This window comes from Amphibalanus amphitrite, unplaced genomic scaffold, assembly GCF_019059575.1.
Source record: "Amphibalanus amphitrite isolate SeventyFive unplaced genomic scaffold, NRLGWU_Aamphi_draft 000165F_arrow, whole genome shotgun sequence".
Lineage (NCBI taxonomy): Eukaryota > Metazoa > Arthropoda > Thecostraca > Balanomorpha > Balanidae > Amphibalanus > Amphibalanus amphitrite.
In genome coordinates, this window is record NW_024881660.1 from 359480 (window position 1) to 379023 (window position 19544).

General features: G+C 49.9%; 5 non-coding genes across 5 annotated transcripts; 3 read left to right on the plus strand and 2 right to left on the minus strand.

Moving 5' to 3' along the window:
* The first annotated feature begins 1852 nt into the window (after positions 1-1852).
* Positions 1853-2019, plus strand: LOC122383512. The gene has a single exon (XR_006256848.1). It is a non-coding gene; the product is annotated as a U1 spliceosomal RNA (small nuclear RNA).
* Positions 2020-2735: 716 nt separating this feature from the next.
* On the minus strand, positions 2736-2852 carry LOC122383515. Its single transcript, XR_006256851.1, has one exon. It is a non-coding gene; the product is annotated as a U5 spliceosomal RNA (small nuclear RNA).
* A 2648-nt stretch (positions 2853-5500) lies between these two features.
* On the plus strand, positions 5501-5712 carry LOC122383518. The gene has a single exon (XR_006256854.1). It is a non-coding gene; the product is annotated as a small nucleolar RNA U3 (small nucleolar RNA).
* Positions 5713-7974: 2262 nt separating this feature from the next.
* Positions 7975-8187, minus strand: LOC122383517. The gene has a single exon (XR_006256853.1). It is a non-coding gene; the product is annotated as a small nucleolar RNA U3 (small nucleolar RNA).
* An 8558-nt stretch (positions 8188-16745) lies between these two features.
* On the plus strand, positions 16746-16863 carry LOC122383514. The gene has a single exon (XR_006256850.1). It is a non-coding gene; the product is annotated as a U5 spliceosomal RNA (small nuclear RNA).
* The last annotated feature ends 2681 nt before the right edge of the window (positions 16864-19544 follow it).

The following is a 19544-nucleotide window of genomic DNA, read 5'->3' on the forward strand; positions in this document are numbered from 1 at the left end:
TTGCCCATCATAGAATATGGAGGAGTTATTTATTCAGGGGCCAGTGAAAATACACTTAAAAAATTAGACACCATACAGAACACCTTTATTCGTATCGCCATTGGCGCCATGAAGACCACTCCAATTCCATCTCTTCAGGTTGAAGCGGTCGTGCCTCCCCTGCAAATTCGAAGAATGGAACAATCATTACGCTTTATAGCAAAACTTTCATATCATCCATATCACAGCACATACCCATCTCTTCGTGTGTTACCCTTCATACATCACAATTACTTAGGTCCGGCAGAGAGAAGATCCGGCCTCACGATTGCTTCTCGAGCTAGAAAATTTTCTACTGACTTAAACTACATCCAACCAAACATTTTACCACTTCCGAAGCTTAACATAGTACCATGGCGTAGAAAAGACAGGGAAGTCTTATTCCTTTTTGATTGCTCGAAAAAACATATGACAGTAGAAGAAGTACAGCAACAATTTTACCAAGTACGTGAGCAATTCCAGGACTTCCACTTCATCTACACAGATGGTTCGAAAAGTGGTCATCGCACGTCCAATGCAATTTTCTACAATGGTGATGAGCAAATAGTATCTCAAATCCGCTTACAAAATGAAACAAGTATATTCACCGCAGAACAGCACGCGGTGCTTGAAGCACTGAAACTCACACAAAACAAACAATGGAACAAAGTAGTAATATGCACCGACTCCCGATCGGTTATTCAATCTTTACAAAACGAGCATCCGTCATCGCCATTGCACATACACATATATAACTTACATCAAACATTATCAACGAATGGTGTACAAATCAAGTTTATTTGGATCCCTGGGCACAGCGGCATACATGGCAATGTCCAAGCCGACAAATACGCCAGAAATGCACTAGCACTTACACATATCACAAATATTCCAATTGAATATCAAAGCATTAAAACAGTTCTTAGACAAAAAACACTTGGTCTTTGGAGAAAACAATGGTTGGAGGTAACTCGAGCAACGCAACTTCGTCGTATTAAAAAAGATATTACTGAATGGCAGAGTTCAAACAGAAACAATAGGGAAGAAGAAAAGGTATTAGCTCGGCTCCGCTTGGGACATACTTGGTACACACACAGTTACATTTACAAACAAGATGCTCAACCAACATGTAATGTATGCCGAACCCCGGTTACAGTCGATCACATAATCATCCAGTGTCCAAAATACGAAAGGGAAAGGCACCAACTCCGGAACCATTGCAACAGGCACGGTTTACCATTCACATTGGCTACAATTCTTGGAGACTCAGAAGACGGTTTGCAAGATCTTTTATTCCATTTTCTTCGAAACACAGATCTTTTCACAAGACTATAAGAAATCCACAGTTTAGTATAGAATAACACAACAAGGGCATGAAATGGTCAGTATGGCCGAAATGCCCAAAATTCAAAAAATCAATCAATCAATGTTGACTTTTGTAGCTTTAAATAAGTCGATAATTGCAATAATTAAGGTAAAGTTAGAGAGCTAACTGGACCTATATGTGGTGTTATGACTTATGATCTTGAATCCTGGATTTCTCAGGTTGTTGGCCTCTGACTTACACTGAAGCTTAGCTTCCGTTACGCCTCATAGAGGGCGTGGTGTAGAGTACCAAATTCTATACTCTCTTCTACGAAAATTTGCTTAGTGACTTATCTCAAATTTATAATGCACAAGCCCATTAGAAGGCAAGATATTTGAAAAATATACCAATGCAGCTTGCGCTGATAGTATCCTGTATGAGCTTCAGGCTACCCAATGCTTGTCTACTTGGAAAAAGGTACTCATCAGTGACAATGGGATATATACGGAAAACTCGACGGCGAAACTCATACTTACCTGGCTCAGGGGATACCGTGATCATGAAGGCGGTTCCCCCAGGGCGAGGCCCTTCCATTGCACTTCGGTTGGGTTGACCCCTGCGATTATCCCAAATGTGGATAACTCGGGAGTACAATTTTTGCTAGCGGGGTAGGTTGCGTTCGCGCTCCAACCCTTTTTAAATAATCATGAATGCGATAAGAAAGTGGTTAGATAATGCAGTAGAGAACGAATAACATTGTGAGGGAATTGTTCGTTCACGAGGCTCAGAGACAAGAATTATATTCAGATGGGTTCGTTATTCATGTATTCAATATTCAGTACATGCATTCAGGTATTCCGATATTGGTAAGTTGCGATAGTTTGGCCACTATCTGTGCGGACTACCGACCACTGTGCGCCGTAGTGCCATTGTCCCGTTGTGGGACGGACGGGTCACGGGAGTGCCCCGCTGGGGCAGCCCGCCCAGCATGCGTGTTTGTATGTAGGTATCTGTAACAGCATAAGCCTTTCACATATCGACATGTTTTTTTCCAAACCCCACATCAGTTCTTCAGTAATTTCCGGGAAGCACGAAAGATCCATTTTAAAAAGCGTACAATCATCCGATCCTGATCAAATGTGTGTCCGTAAGCTTCTTTTGTCATTGCCTGACCTGCCAAGACACTGATTGACCTAACCTGCCTTCAGAAAAACCGAGTTCAAACCTACCGTTTTTGAAATTTTCTATCCAGCTTATCGGACATTCGCAGGAGAACAGATGTGGGGTTTGGAAAAACGCGCAATATCTTAATCCTGGCAACGTTAACCTCACGACGCAAGATATTTTGGAATTATACAAGTACCTAGAATCGTTCATTAACCATTCGTACCCATCTGATATTGTATTAGTAAGCCACCATTGTGGTGGCCGTAAGAATTTCGGTGAATACTCATTTGAGTGTTCCCCTCCACGGAAATCTTTAGTAAAAGGCGAAAGATTTGTACGTTTTGAAGGGAAACCAGAGATGGTTCGGGCGGTGAATTTTCAGAATATATCATGTACTAGTGAAGTTTCCATCGTTAGTTTCAGGTCGATAGTGGCTAGTACAGCTGAATTTCTATTGTCTGTAGCAAAAAGTGCATTATAATATTATCAAATGGGACCCAAACCCTTCAGAAGATTTAGTCACTTGGAAATTCTTCCATTCCACTGTCAACAAAGCATAATATCTCTCCCGAAATTTGAGCTTCTCGTTTTACCCCATCTACCGGGTGTAGGCTTCACTACAGCTTACCATACCTGCCGCTCACACGAACCTGCCCTCTCGGGCTCATATGGCCACAACGCTGGTTCTAGGAACTTTCGCGTCCTGTCTTTTCAGCATGCTCTGGAACATGCTACAACACTGCAAGAACATCGCGTTAAGTATTTGTTAACCACTCCCTATTTCACCGTTCAACCATAACGACCTCCCCTGAACCGCTCCTGGCGTCGCCCCTGCCGGACGCTCCCGGCGGTGACGCCTATGAAGGGAGCGGCAGTCGGCCGGCCGCCGCCGCGCCGGGACCGCCAGGGCGGAGCGTTGGTGGTCGGCGCGGTGTGTGGGCTGGGGACTGTCTGTGTGTCTGCGAAATGTCGTCCGGTGTGATGCTTGGGACACACACTAGACAGCATACCCAGTAGCAGTGACGTATCCGGGGGTGGTCATGGCCTCCCCCTTTGGCTTTAGACACAAGTGGGCCAGCTGACTGTGTCAAGAGCAACGACGTTCAGGGCAGGGCCTCATCCGAAATACTGACCCAGGGATCTATAAAGTCAAACGACGCACAAAGTACCGTAAAGTGGGGCTATTTGAGACAGTGGGGCTATTTGAGACAGTATTTAATATCGCTATGCTATAAAATGAAGAGCGTTTGATTTTTATGTGATATTTTTGCTCAGGAAGGTGTGGAATCGAGCAGTAAATCGCCTCAGCAAAAATTAAGCATAAATTTAGAACGCTCTTCATTTCATAGCGATTTTAAATACTGTCTCAAATAGCCCCACTGTCTCAAATAGCCCCACCTTACGGTATCTGAAACTTGCCATTCGAGGGCCATAAGAGGCCACCGTAGGGCCCGAGGCCAAGCCCCTCATGGGCCCCCGGCGTGTGGCCCCCTAAGGCCATTGTGGGGTCCCCGCCTAGCGACGTGGGGCCTTCTGAAACCAGATTGAGGCCCTCTGACTGAGGACAATGTGGGCCTTCTGAGGCCGGCGTGAGCCCCAGCTTTGGCCAACATCGAGCCCTCTGGGCTCTGAGGCCAGCAGCATTGGGCCCTCTGGTGCCAGGCCAGCGCTGGGCACTTTGAGGTCAGCGTGGGGCCCTCTGTCCTCTGACGTCTGAGACTGATGCTGGACCACCTGAAGCCAGCGCTGGACCTTCTGAGACTGGCGTCGAGCTATCAGAGGGCACCTCGAGGGCCTCGACAGTCAGACTTCAGCCATTATGCCTGTTTGAGTCATCTTATGTCGGAGTGTGCTGTGCCCTTACCTCGGAGGTCAAATTATTGACCATTCAGCGTGTCTCGGCAAGAGTGAAACTGGGAAAGAAAAATGGTAGTGAAATGGTAGTGAAAACAAGATCTTCCGAAGGCATCACTGACGAAGGAGCGGGAGCAGGCGTGTTAATCGAGAGGCCGGACGGCGAGGTGACGGAGCTCCGCATCGCCGCCGGCCGCCTCTGCTCCAGTTACATCTAGCAGAGATGATCGCGCTCCAAGCAGCTGCCGACCACCCAACAGACGACCCCGCACACGAGGAGGACCAGGTCATCTTCTGCGCCGACTCCATGGCGGCACTCGCGCGCCTCCGTGAGGGACCGGTGGCGCATTCGCCGTCGGCGTGCATCAGAGCTATGCCGGTCACATGGGCAGAGGCCGTCAACTATCCGCACCGGGTGTCAGGACAAGATGTGTACGGCAGCGTGTGCAGGCCTCTGCCGAGAGGAGCCGGTCTCGCCAAAGGCTGCTGTTTACGGCTTCCGGTCCCATGTGTGTGTCATACGTCTGGTCCAGCCCCGACTCTGAACCTCGTGGATCGTGTCCGCCCGCGACGGCGGCTGGCCGACAACTGGCGTCCGCAGCCGACCGGCACACAGCGAGCGGGCCACGCGCCACCAGCGGAACAGCGCGGACCGGCGCGGTGGCGCAGTGGCGGCGCCAGGCACACGGAACAACGGGGCAGCGCCTCCAGCCGATCCATCGGGAAACAGTGATACTTGGGAGCAGTTTTGCTCAGTGTGCCGTTCAAAGTTTGTTTTATTTTTAAACCGAGCAAGCAATCAACATGATCAGTTAAACGCCGTCGATAGGGAGGACCTATAAAGCGATAGTTGTGCCAGGTCTACTCCTCTACCAAGTAACCGTCTCTAGAAACTGTAGCTGCCATAGTGATAACAGGTGGCGCTTATTCAACAGGGCAAAATGTGATCAGGTTTTTATGGATGAACGCTTTAAAAAATAACTTTTTATGGTCGCAAGTAGCACAATGGTGAGAGTCAATACAAAACATAATTGAAAACAGGTCTAAACAGCCAATATATTTTCAGAATCACATGTTATGTGCGACGAAAAGTCGTAACTGACAACACAGTCCACTCAAAGCGTGCATATAGGTGCAAAAATCCGCGGCGAAACCAAGACCTTACTTCTACAGGATCATTTCTATAGGTCTTATCGCGATCATTCACTCGAATTTTCGCGTGTCTCAAACCACGATGAGGAGTTGTGGTGAATTCTCTTGAGCGGGAAGCGGTTCATAAGGTGCCCTTTGGGTGACTTTTGATCATTGAAGACCGTTCCGTCACTTGCCTTGGTAAGTGACGGGGGAGAGTTCACGTTCTGAGTGGTTTGACTCATTATCATTTGAACGATGGGAGATTGTGGAAAGTTTGCGTACCTAGACTTCTTACATCCCATGTCGGGAGGTGATATTGAAGTGGAAATACGATAAACTATCTGAACGTTTAACCCGAACCGAATGTGTCTTTCGATAAATACCTTCGATATTTTGTGGTAGACTAGCGCCTTATGTCGGAAAACCCAATTTTGAGTTGTTCCTGGCAGGGCTGCGGAGTCGGAGTCGACAGTTGTGACCGGAGTCGGAGTCGGAGTCGATTTTAGAAACCCGATCCGGAGTCGGAGTCGGAGTCACCGAAAATCTGTCGACTCCGCAGCCCTGCTAGGCCTGCGGAGTCGGAGTCGGGAGTTGGAGTCGGTCGGAGTCGACATTTCTGCCCGGAGTCGGAGTCGGAGTCGGAGCTGGTTTTTGAAAGCCGGAGTCGGAGTCGCCGAAAATGCATCGACTCCGCAGCCCTGGTTCCTGGCCTGTCGGCGGATTCAGGTCAGGAGGCTTTGGAACTTGATTGATGCTTATCGTGAAATCAAGCAACGTTTTCTGACTCTCATTGGTGTCTTGCCGTCTCGCTACCTCATTTTTCTTTCTTTCAGGAAGACGCCGGAAGGATGCTGAGTGAACGCGCAGAGACGCGACTCAGCTGCTCCCGAGTCATGCGGGGACCGGAGTCCGGACCGCCCACGGGCGCCTGAAACCCCGTCTTCACGCACGGCCATGGCCCCAGCGCGGATCCCGATAGGCGGCGGAGCGGCGCTGGCACCTGAGACTCGACTGGCGCAGACCGGAGCAGCGACTCCGGGCGCCCCACCCGCCGCCCGGCCGGTCGGCGGCCGACTGCCGTGCCTCTGCCACGGGACACGCCGCCGCCGCGTCCCTGTGGGCAGGGGCGACGCCAGGCACGGCGCCGGAGGAACCGCTAGCACCGGCGGAGCATCCGATACCGTGGAACCGTGGCTTAGAGGATGGTTTACGAGCAAGGCCGTCTGCCAACGCTGAGCATATTTCCACATGACAGATCAGACTGTCAGATCATACAGATCAGACTGTATGACTGTCAGATACGTCGAACAGGGACACTGGTTCCTTTTGATGATGAAGAATGGTTGCGGGAAGCAAATAAAGCTCTGGATCCAACGCCACCCTTCCAACCGCCGAAATTTCGCTGGCAAAACCATCTCTGCCAGGGAAATTTCGGCTTATGTCATCTGCCATAGTTTTAAGATTGTTAGTTTTAGCCGTTGAGTGGTCATTTCGGCAAAATGAATTTTAAGCAATAAAGCTTATATGTTCCATCACTTTTCCATCACACCAACCTCTTTAGGACAGCGTGGTTTGAATGACTATCACCTCATCGTGAGAAAAACTGGCAAAATTACTCCTGAATGTCAGCATCAGCATTTTGCGCCATCTTTCCGGCGCCATCTTCCATCCGTTGGCCGCCGGGCGGCGGGTGCGGCGCCCGGAGTCGCTGCTCCGGTCTGCGCCAGTCGAGTCCCAGGTGCCAGCGCCGCTCCGCCGCCTATCGGGATCCGCGCTGGGGCCATGGCCGTGCGTGGAGACGGGGTTTCAGGTGCCCCTGGGCGGGGGCAGCCCCGTCACTCCGGTCCGGAGAAGGAGCCGTTTTCGGTAGCTGTTGTTATAGTTTCCGGCGGACCTCTGCTCCTCAATGTGTCACTGTTTGGTCACCTGATGGCTGGACAGCGGTGTTCCGGGCTCGGCTTCAGGTAGTGCCGCTCACAGTCGCCCAGACACGGTGACTGGTGACGTGGTGACTAGGAACAGCCGAGTCGCGTCCCTGTACGCTCACTCAGTATGTGACTCGGGAGCAGCCGAGTCACTCTGCTCCCACTTAGCTGATGACTCGGGAGCAGCTGAGTCGCGTCTCTGCACGCTCACTCAGTATCCTTCCGGCGTCTTCCTGAAAGAAAGAAAAATGAGGTAGCGAGACGGCAAGACACCAATGAGAGTCAGAAAACGTTGCTTAATTTCACGATAAGCATCAATCAAGTTCCAAAGCGTCCTGACCTGATTCCACCGACAGGCCAGGAACAACTAAAAATTGGGTTTTCCGACATAAGACGCTAGTCTACCACAAAATATCGAAGGAATTTATCGAAAGACACATTCGGTTCGGGTTAAATGTTCAGATAGTTTATCGTATTTCCACTTCAAGATCACCTCCCGACATGGGATGTAAGATGTCTAAGTATGCAAACTTTCCACCATCTCGCATCGTTCAAATGATAATGAGTCAAACCACTCAGAACGTGAACTCTCCCCCGTCACTTACCAAGGCAAATGACGGAACGGTCTTCAATGATCAAAAATCACCCAAAATGGCAACTAATGATCCGCTTCCCGCTCAAGAGAGTTCACCACAACTCCTCATCGCGGTTTGAGATACGCGAAAATTCGAGTGAATGATCGCGATAAGACCTATAGAAATGATCCTGTAGAAGTAAGGTCTTGGATTGGCCGCGGATTTTTGCACCTATATGCATGCTTTGAGTGGACTGTGCTGTCAGTTACGACTTTTCGTCGCACATAACATGTGATTCTGAAAATATATTGGCTGTTTAGACCTATTTTCAATTACGTTTTGTATTGACTCTCACCATTGTGCTACTTGCGACCATGAAAAGTTATTTTTTAAAGCGTTCATCCATAAAAACCTGATCATATTTTGTCCTGTTGAATAAGCGCCACCTGTTATCACTATGGCAGCTACAGTTTCTAGTGACGGTTACTTGGTAGAGGAGTAGACCTGGCACAACTATCGCTTTATAGGTCCTCCCTATCGACGGCGTTTAACTGATCATGTTCATTGCTTGCTCGTTTTAAAAATTTAACAAACATTGAACGGCGCACTGAGCAAAACTGCTCCCAAGTATCACTGTTCCCGATGGATCGGCTGGAGGCGCCGCCCCCTTGTTCGGTGTGCCTGGCGCCGCCACTGCGCCACCGATCCGCGCTGTTCCGCTGGTGGCGCGTGGCCCGCTCACTGTGTGCCGGTCGGCGGCGGACGCCAGTCGGCCCCCGCCGAAGTTGGTTGGTAGCACTGCTGCTCCACGGCGTACATTTCCTACCAGCCCATAGGGTTTACATGTTAAATGGCCTGTTTTCGGCGAGCGATATCTCGGTCAACCTTTGAAAGAATCAATGGTTCTTAGTCTCAAATGATAGATCGATGAATTTTCTTTCGACAATTCCTCTACCATTTTTCACGAAACCCAGCCGATCTTCTACGGCGTACAGGGTAAAGAATTCTCTGCACGCCAGCACCCGCGATCCGCCTCTCCGATCGTCCACGCGCGGTCCTCGGTAGCGCAGTCGGTAGCGTATCGGGCTACGGATCCGAGGGTCGTGAGTTCGAATCCTGGGAGCGCCGCGTGATTTTGGCTAGAATTGAATGATGTAGATTCTTGAATGTTTGCATAATCAATTATTAATAGTTAATTGAATGTATCTGCCCACTAATCGGCCCCTAAAACCTGTTATTTAAGAAATTTAAGAAATGAATGTCACGTGCGCGTCACGACTGCCAACCATAAGCGCTACCATATTCTAGTTTGGACTAACTTTTTGCTAGTCCCGACCACATATAGTAAGTTTTCTAGTAGTTATACTAGAAATTCCTACCAAAGTTCGTCCTACCCTTCACTCAATATACCCTGGACGCCAGTTGTCGGCCAGCCGCCGTCGTGGGCGGACACGGTCCACGAGGTTGGGAGTCGGGGCTGGACCAGACGTATGCCACAAACATGGGACCGGAAGTCGCAAACAGCAGCCTTTGGCGAGACCGGCTCTTCTCGGCAGAGGCCTGCACACGCTGCCGTACACATCTTGTCCTGGCACCCGGTGCGGATAGTTGACGGCCTCTGCCCATGTGACCGGCACGGCTCTGATGCAGGTCGACGGCGAATGCGCCACCGGTCCCTCACGGAGGCGCGCGAGTGCCGCCATGGAGTCGGCGCAGAAGATGACCTGGTCCTCCTCGTGTGCGGGGTCGTCTGTTGGGTAGTCGGTAGCTGCTTGGAGCGCCATCATCTCCGCTCTGTAACTGGAGCAGAGGCGGCCAGCGGCGATGCGGAGCTCCGTCACCTCGCCGTCCGGCCTCTCGATTAACACGCCTGCTCCCGCTCCTCCGTCAGTGATGCCTTCGGAAGATCTTGCTTAAATTACCACTATGATGTTTCTCTTGCCGAGACACGCTGAATGGTCAATAATTTGACCCAAGGTCAAGCTCATGCTCTGTCAGAAAAAGGTCACGCTGCCCATAAGTCGAAGAGTATTGTTGAGCTGAATGCATTCAGGATCTTCTATCACTCTAGCGTGTCTCCATCAAAAGTAATTGTCGTAACTACTTCTGATGACCTCCACTGGCTCCTGACAGACCGGTAGGAGCCATGCTGGTCACCGAGGAGCCGCGCTGTTTCCGCGCCATTCTCGTAAGAGCTCCATGCCGTTGACTTCTGAGGACCCCAGACATGACGCAGGCTTCGGAGGCCCAGTGGCCCCGTGGGTCCTATATCCGCCCTGAGATCCTCGAGGGCAAACTTTGCCATGGTGGGGGAGGGGAGGGTCGAAAAAGTCGAAATAGGCGAAAGTTAACCCGCGCCCCACTGGGGGGGGGGCTATTTATAGCCCCCCTCCCGTTTTTCTGCAATAACTTCCAAACCGCTTAACGTATCGACGCCAAACTTTCAGTAACTTCGGCTGCATCAATTTGACACTTTGTGTCAAAATTTGAACTTCGTACCTACCATAGGTCGGCCGTAAATGACGTCAGAGTGACGTCATGTTCGGCCGATTTCGACGCAAAACATTGAACCGCGGCAATCGCTCCCAAGAGCTCAGTTTTTAAGCTAGATCCAATTTCTTTGCATGAGAGGACTCAAAATAGACTGCGCTATCAAACTGCTATCTCGGATTTTCAAAATTTTGAAAATTTCGAAAATTTTATATAATAAAACTCAAAATTTATATTTTTACATTTTATTCGAAAAATTTTTGACTTTTCGAAAAAACCGGAATATATGTGATAGAACGCATTATTATGACTAACTCTAGCAAGTTTTAGCTAAATATCTTCAAAAATGGCCAAGTTATACGCATTATTGCAAAAAATTAACAATTATTAATTTTTCAAATCAATTTTTCAGCATGAATTTGACATCGTACGCCAATATAAATAGCACCATCGTGTTCCTGAGCTCAAACTGCATCCAATAGACACCTTTTTTGTTGAAAAATTTTAACTTCAAAATTTGACCTTTTTTGACCTGAAAGTGACTTGACCTGAGCTAAATTTGACTCAAAATGACCTCGAATGACACAGACGACATCAAATTCGAGATCTCTGACCTAAATGGACCATAAAACATGTGTCACGTGACCGATGGATGATATAATATTTTCGTGACCTGTGATGACCTGACCTTGACCTGAAAATCAAAGTACAAGTTTGGTACCCTCAGAGTATCTAGAGCATCTGTTCACGAGTGTGTGAACCAAAAATGAGCCTGATCTGACTTGTAAGTCGGCGGCCAGAGCCCAAAACGTGAACAAGCCAAAATGCTAATAATTTTTACTTTGACCTGACCTGTGACGTCATCGGTGACCTCGAGGTCAATGAAATTAGGTTTCGCTCGACAGTTTTTCCGGGGCTATCAGACACCGTTTGAATTTTGACGATCGGCCCAGTAGTTTCGGAGTTAGGAGGGGGGGGCTATGAATAGCCCCCCCCCCCCCAGTAGGGCGTGTTATACGCAGACCCCAGTGGGGCGCGGGTTAACTTTTGATTTGACTCTGGTGACATGAACTTTCAATTTTTTCCAGCTTCATGAGGATAAATATATTTTCGTAACACAATCATTGCAGTCACGTTACAAACTCACAGTGCCCTCAAGAATGGAGGACGAACTAAACGTTCGCTCGGCTACGGGCGGGAAGTGGCAGAGCCTATAGCCGCTGGTCGATGGCCGAGTAAAACAGCAAGTATCCGGCCGAGCTTCGCACGCTCCCCCCGCCCAGTTCGTGCACCTGACGGTCGTCGTACTTGTGCCATCTGTCCGTGGTGGGTGCGCGGCAGAAGGCTGTGTAGTGGCCACTGTCCATGGAACCGAAATGGTTCACCACACCGTACAGGTGATACCTGTGGTGCTGTTGGTGCGCATCCTTGGTAGCCAAGTGCGGTGACATGTCCAGGTTTTTTTAAATAGCATATGATCGAAACCCTGCACACAGTATATAGATGTTCCTATGATCTCCCATCGTCGTCTCCATCCGCTTCGTTTCGCTTCGTTTCCATCCGCTTCGTTTTTGCCTCCATTCGCTTTCGTTCTCGCCGCCTTTTCCAAGTGTATATACATATGTGTGTGTAAGCTCGCGGTTCTCGACAGGGATCCCTCTTAAAGGTTGAGGCCCACTCGAGACACAGAAGCTATCTGGCCGGACACCCCGGGCGCGGCCTAGGTGGCTTGCATCCATGGCCCCCGGGAGTGGATGAAGGTGATAGCTCCACAAACACACATACACATTAGCGATATAACGTAACGTAATATAACGTAATTAAAGAAAGGGCTTTTTTACTGTGTACTTTGGCTGAAAGCACAGGTTTTTGCCCTCTTGGTTAGGCACCAGGTTTTTTCTAGTTAGGACTTTTCCTGGTAAAGTTCACCCCACAACAACACACACCAAACAACAGCACACAAATCAGCAGCAAGTCACAGCAGCAAGTTCTATGTAAGTAACCAAATTTATCGGTCTCGCCTGTCTGGCACCTTTTCGGCCTTCCCTTTGTTTTGCAACCCACCGGACGCCACATGAGCCGGTCTAACGTAAAGTTTGTCTTTGCTTTGCCTCTTGGGCCGGAATAAAATAGCCGGCAATTAACTTAACGTAAAACAAAAGATCTGGCTAATTGCCAGCAAGTAACTTCCCTTCCCCTGCTATAGCCTTGTGCTAGCGGGGATGCAAAATTCAAAAAAAAAAACAGGACACTGGACTGATTCTTCTTCCACGCGCCGTCGTTGAAGAAGCGCTGTATGTGGATGATCAGTACTGGTGGAAGACGCCGGATGTCAAGCCGCTTGGTGGCCCCGTCACTGTTTTGACACTCCGGGCAAGTCCAGCCGCTGATTGTGTCGCCCTCCACAAAAAGCTGGATGCACTCGTGGAGCGAGCACTGACTGGCCCTGGCAGGCATCGGCACGGAGAGGTGTGAAAATGCCTCGAACTTCGCTGACTGGTTCCCGCAGCTGACGCAGCGCAGCGTGGACTTGTACTGGCCCCCGAACAGGTTCGAGATCGGAGACTGGTTGCTGCTCTGGGAGTCGTCCTGGAGGAGCTTAACCCTCGCCCGTAAACGGCGATCTGCCACCTTCGCCCATGCAGGGGGGGGGGTTGGTGCGACCCCCCCCCCTTGGCGTTTGAAAACGGAGCGTCGTAGAGCTTAGCGGAAAAGACCAACGGATTGCTCTCGCCGAGATCTCGCGATTGGTGGTATATTTTATGGTCCTAGGTCAACATTTGACCTACTTTTGACCGGTCAAAGGTCAAATTTTCGGAAAAATAGACTTTTTTCAACTTTCCGCGGCGATTGCGGCAAAACGGTGGGAGATATCGACTTGAAAACTTATCTATCGTGTTCCTTGATTAATTCTCTATCGTTTGGTATGTATTTCGTTTCCCTAGCTCTAAAAATGGCGCGTTGGGAGCGCCGGAAATCGGCAAGGTCACAGTCGGCGGCAGTAATTCGAAAAATCAAAATTTAAATTTTTGAAATCTGATTGTATTTTTGGATTTGGGAGGTCCATTTGCTCCCTATGGAAGCTAATATTGCTACATATTCCCATTGAGGTGACAAGAATTAGCAAAATAGTGGTTCGGGCGCTTTTCAAAAATAGTACCGGACGCTGTTCCTCTTGTGACGTCATAGCTCCGTGACCTGACCTGACCCGGTCAAGTTTCTTATACCATATGATAGCCAATACTTGCCCCAACATGCATGTGAAGTTTCATCACGATCCATCAACAGATGTCCGTACCACCGGCAGGAAACCTCGGGCGTTGGCACTCAGTTTGTGAAAATCCGGCCGGAGGCTGTTCCCTTTGTGACGTCATAACTCCGTGACCTGACATGACCCGGTCAAAATTTTTTTATCAAAAGATGCGCAAGGTTTGCCCCATAAGGTACCCAAAATCTGGCGGCGCTGCGCGCCGCCGTTTTTGCACTATTTCCGAAAAACCTCAGGGGGGGTTGCACCAACCCCCCCCCTACATGGGCGAGGGTTAATGGCACGGGAGTCTAGGCCACAATCATTATCCTGCTCTCTGAGCATTTGTTTTCGGGATGCGTCGATCAGCTCCTCGTGCAAAGAGTTCAACTTTCAATTGACCTGAATTCTGAAACATGACTGAAGTAATTTCTTCGTGATTTTCGACGTTGGCTTCAGAATGCCGCCTACCGTATGTCGCTACATGACCCATGAGCCAAGCTTGAATGAGATGTTCAAGCAGCCCCAAGCATTGCGTGGAGCTGGAAAGCCAGGAACCCCAGCAGGATGCGGGCCTACGGATCTTTGATAGTCCGCGCACTATGCAGACTCTTGAGGGCTTTAGGTGGGCTCGTGAGGACCCTAAACCGGCCCATTGCTAGCTAGCCCGCACCCAGCTGAGGGTTCATACCGGCCTCTAAGGGAAGGGCACACTCCGGCATAAGAGGACTCAAACATGCAGTGGCTGAAGTCTGACTGTCGAGGCCCTCGAGGCGGCTTCTGATAGCTCGACGCCAGTCTCAGAAGGTCCAGCGCTGGCTTCAGATGGTCCAGCACCAGCCTCAGACGTCAAGGGACAGAGGGCCCCACGCTGACCTCAAAGTGCCTAACGCTGGCCTGGCACCGGAGGGCCCAATGCTGCTGGCCTCAGAGGGCCCCACGCTGGCCACAGCTAGGGCCCACACCGGCCTCAGAGGGCCCACATTGTCCTCAGAGGGCCTCAAGCCCCACGTCCCCGGCGTCGTCAAGCCACGTCCCGGCGGCGTATTCGCCAATTGTATTACACGAATCGGCCAACCAATAGCTTGCCTCCTGAGTGACGTCAGCGTGGCGTCATACTTTCGGTCCTCGCCCTGGTAGCGTCTAATGAAGCTAGGTTTTAAGTTATTGACATTTAAGCTACATGAGGTACATTATTGCCGTGGCGAAGTGGTTAGAGTATCGGACTGGTGATTCAGGGGTAGGTGGTTCGAATCCACTCGGCGACTTCGATTTTCGTGTCATCTGTCATTGTGCGTTTTTTATACATTTGTAACGGCGTGCACCTAAGAAATCAGACGTAGGCATTCTTCTAATGAATATGTTGCATAAGATAGATATTTGCAGTCCAACCGATTGGTTCGGTTTCGGTGTTTTCCAATGGTCTTTGTTTGTATTTGGTTTGGTAGCGGTGTTCTGATTTTCTGTGATTGACATCACTAATGCATAGTGCATACTATGCGAACGTAGCCAATGGAAAGACAAATGGTGCTGGGCGATGGCCATTCATTGATCAATATTTCTCACTGCCAATGGGTGATAGCACGCAGCATTGACAGGGGCGGCGCTGACCTTTTGAAAGTAGGTGGGCACTTGGCAAGGTAAAGTACCTAAAAGTAGCGAAACCTAAGATGAAAAGTAAAAATCGCACGCTGGTAAGCAGGCTATTAGATAGCTTTTCGTGTAAGAATCACCATGCACAAAAAAAGGTTCGGCATAGCTGTTAGCGTAATCACGGGACGAGATAATCAGTTTCCAGCCGTCAGAGCGTCATCTATAGGAGCTATGCCCTAACTATAACTTTTACATTTCAGCCGCCAGGGGGATACCTAAGTCCTCTTACTTGGAATCTAGTTAAAGTCAAAAGATTTATATTAGACGTTTATGAAGATAACTTGGGACTGGTTGTTAAGTTGCATGCTCACGGCGGGCTGTCATCAATTTATCTCTATACATGTCTTATCTGATCGATGAAATAATACAGGAATCCGTTGTCATTCGAGTGTGTTTCATAATAGCTCTTCCGACTTTGACGAATATCGACAGTGCCGTAACAAAATTGGTAGTTCAGGTATAGACTGCAACTGCAGTTCTTTTGCAACTTATTCCTTAATCAGATGAACACTTGTCAGAGATTTATTGGGCGTACGATATTGGCGTGCGAACGTAGGGGCCAAAAATGCGCGTCTACGACCGACTTCTTTTTAAGAGAAAAGAACCGCTGAAGCAAGAATCGATCCACCGACCTGTCGTTCATCACACCGAGACTCTAATCACTCGGCTACGGCGCCCATTCATGTCTGATAGCCATATACAATGCAAAAATAGTCTCAACTCAAATCTAGCCTCAATGCATGCATTGTCGCGGCGGATGGCTATTGGCTATGACGTCGCACTAGAGATGTCGCTAGTTGATGGGCCGATTCGTGTAATACAATTGGCGAATACGCGTCCCGGCGGCGGCCGGCCGACTGCCGCTCCCTTCATAGGCGTCACCGCCGGGAGCGTCCGGCAGGGGCGACGCCAGGAGCGGTTCAGGGGAGGTCATTATGGTTGAACGGTGAAATAGGGAGTGGTTTAACAAGTACTTAACGCGATTTTCTTGCAGTGTTGTAGCATATTCCAAAGCATGATGAAAAGACAGGACGCAAAAGTTTCTAGAACCAGCGTTGTGGCCATATGAGCCCGAGTGGGCAGGTTCGTGTGAGTGAGTGGCAGGTATGGTAAGCTGCAGTGAAGTCTACACCCGTTAGATGGGGTAAAATGAGGGGCTCAAATTTCGGGAGAAATATGGTGCTTTGTTGACAGGGGAATGTAAGAATTTCTAAGTGACTTAATCTTCTGAAGGGTTTGGGTCCCATTTGATAATATTACAATGCACTTTATGCTAGAGACCATCGAAATTCAGCTGTACTAGCCACTATCGACCTGAAACTAACTATGGAAACTTCACTAATACATGATATAGTCTGAAAATTCGCCAGCTAAGACATCTCTGGTTTCCCTTCAAAACGTACAAATCTTTCGCCTTTTACTAAAGATTTCCGTGGAGGGGAACACTCAAATGAGTATTCGCCGAATTTCTTACGGCCACCACAATGGTGGCCTACTAGTACAATATCAGATGGGCACGGTCAGCGAGCGATTCTAGTTACTTGTATATTTCCAAAATATCTCGCGTCGTGAGTTTAAACGTTGCCAGGATTAAGATGTTACGCGTTTTTCCAAACCTCACATCTGTTCTCCTGCCAATGTCCGATAAGCTGGATAGAAAATTTCAAAAAGGGTAGGTAGACACTCGGTTTTTCTCAAGGCAGGTCAGGTCAATCAGTGTCTTGGCAGGTCCGGCGATGCCAGAAAAAGCTTACGGACACACATTTGATCAGGATCGGATGATTGCACGCTTTTTAAAATGGATCTTTCGTGCTTCCCGGAAATTACTGAAGAACTGATGTGGGGTTTGGAAAAAACGCGTCGATATGCCAAAGGTTTTTGTTGTTACAGATACCTACATACAAACACGCATGCTGGGCGGGCTTGCCCCAGCGGGGCACTCCCGTGACCCGTCCCACCCAAGATTCCTTTACTACCCGTCACAATGGAACTGCGACGCAAAGTGGTCGGTAGTCCGCACAGGTATTGTCCAAACTATCACAACTTTTAGGGCAAATTTGATGATCGTGATTATACTAAAACAATGTCTATTAACATATAGATACCCTGTGGGTTAGTAGCAACGATAAATGAAAACACAGGTTGTGTCTAAAGCGGCACTGCTTGTATATAGGCTGCTATATAAGATGTATATATATATAGTTCATCTCGTGATCATCAGTTTCCACTGCATGTCTATGTAGACCTGAAGATCTTAGAAACCAACAAGAAAAAGACGATTCGCTCTAGTCCGCCTGCCTTCGGAATGCAGAAAGTTCACAGATTATGAACTTCTCCGAAAATAGAAAAACGAGAATCGCCAGTGCGGCAGGGTCCTACGGAACAGCACATTCATAGGTCCCCGGACCGCATCGGATCTCCATCGGAATACATAAATACCTTCATGAATCACGAACCCATCTGAATATGCCGATCTCTCTGACCTGTCTCTAAGCTTCGTGAACGAACGATTCCCTCTTCAAGGAACCGCTTGTCCACTCAATTTTTAACCCACTTTCGCACCTCACTTTTGATTGCTTAAAATGGGTTGGAGCGCGAACGCAACCTACCCCGCTAACAAAAATTGTCCCGCGATTTCCAATGGACCGGTCGCTAAGCATTAGCGTGACGTCACTGGTGGTGGTGGAGACCGGGCGGCGCCCGGCTCCAAGCTGTACGTCGGGTACATTTGGCACCGTATAGTTGTTATCACTGAACGTAATGACAACTAATGACTCTTAATAACTTTTTTACTCAACTAAAGCTGATTTCCTTGCCGGTACATTGCCGACCCGAGCCCCAGGGTTGACAATCATGGGATATGGGTCGGATGGGCGACCTCGCGACGGGAGAAGGAACAATTGCAATTGTTGTGCCCGCACCGCCGATTGCATTCTCTATCTGCATCGGGGGGGGGGGGAGCAGGGGGCACGTGCCCCCATCGGATCAGGGGGCCTCTCGGGCCCGAGGGGCCTTGCGACGCCAATTGGCGGCTGAGGGTCTACGCTGGCATCTTTCGACTCAGAAGGGCCCCACAGGGCTCTGAAGAACACCTTATGTGCTCCGAAGAGCCACACTTCTATCCATAAGAGCCCCACACCGGCTTTTTAGTGTCCCTTGTCGGCCTTTGAGGGCCCCTTGCCGGCTTCTCAGGGCCTATTGGCGACCTCTGAGGGCTACTTGCCGGCCTCTGAGGGCCCTTACCGGCCTATCAGGGACCAGCAGCTCTAAGGGTTCCACAAACGCCTGCGATGACCCCCTAAACCAATGGTTGAAGGCCCCCACAACGGCGCCTGCGAGGGCCCTCACCGGCGGCTGTGAAGGCCTCACACCGGTGCCTAGCTGAGGGCCCCACACTGCCACCTCTGAGTGCGACCGGCACCCTTGAATGAGGTCCCGAAACCAGTGCTTCTTATCGGCGGCTCTGGGGGCTCAACGCCGGAGCCTCTGACGGCCTCAGACGGGACCTGCGCATCGGACGGCCACTCACCGGTGACTTTTGAAGGCCCCACACCGACGACTCTGAGGGCCCCACTGGCGTTTGAATATATCTTGCTGGTCTCTAAGGACTCCACAGGGCTCCCGAAGGCACCGCAAACCTCTTGAGAGCCCCTGTCGGCCTGTAAAGGGTTCGAGCCAGCAGCTCTAAGGGTCCCGCACCCGACTGTGACAACCCCACACTGCAGTGTCTCTGAGGGCCAACAACGGCAACTGTGAGGACCCTCACCGGCGCCTCTAAGGGCCCACAGTGGCAACTCTGGGGACCCCGCACCAATGCATCTGAGAGCCTCACACCGGTACCTGTGAGGGCCCACACCAGTGCCTCCAAAGGCTTCATAACCGGCGGCCCTGAGGGCCCTACACAGGTGATTTTGAGGGGCCTACCAAAGGCATCACACAATCCCTTAGTCTCGCTGAGCTTCTATCCCAATCCCATACCGGCTTCTATCCCAATTCCGGCTCAACTAATTAGCAGTCCCCCCCCCCCCCATGGGTCAGCAGCGCCGCGCCGGTGCCGGGGGCCAGCGCCATCGGGGCGGCAGTCGGCCACGCGCACTCAATGGTTAGCGCTTAGCACCGACGGCTAGCGCACGTCCGGTGTGTTATCGGCCGTGAACCGCTCCAAAACGGCTGCA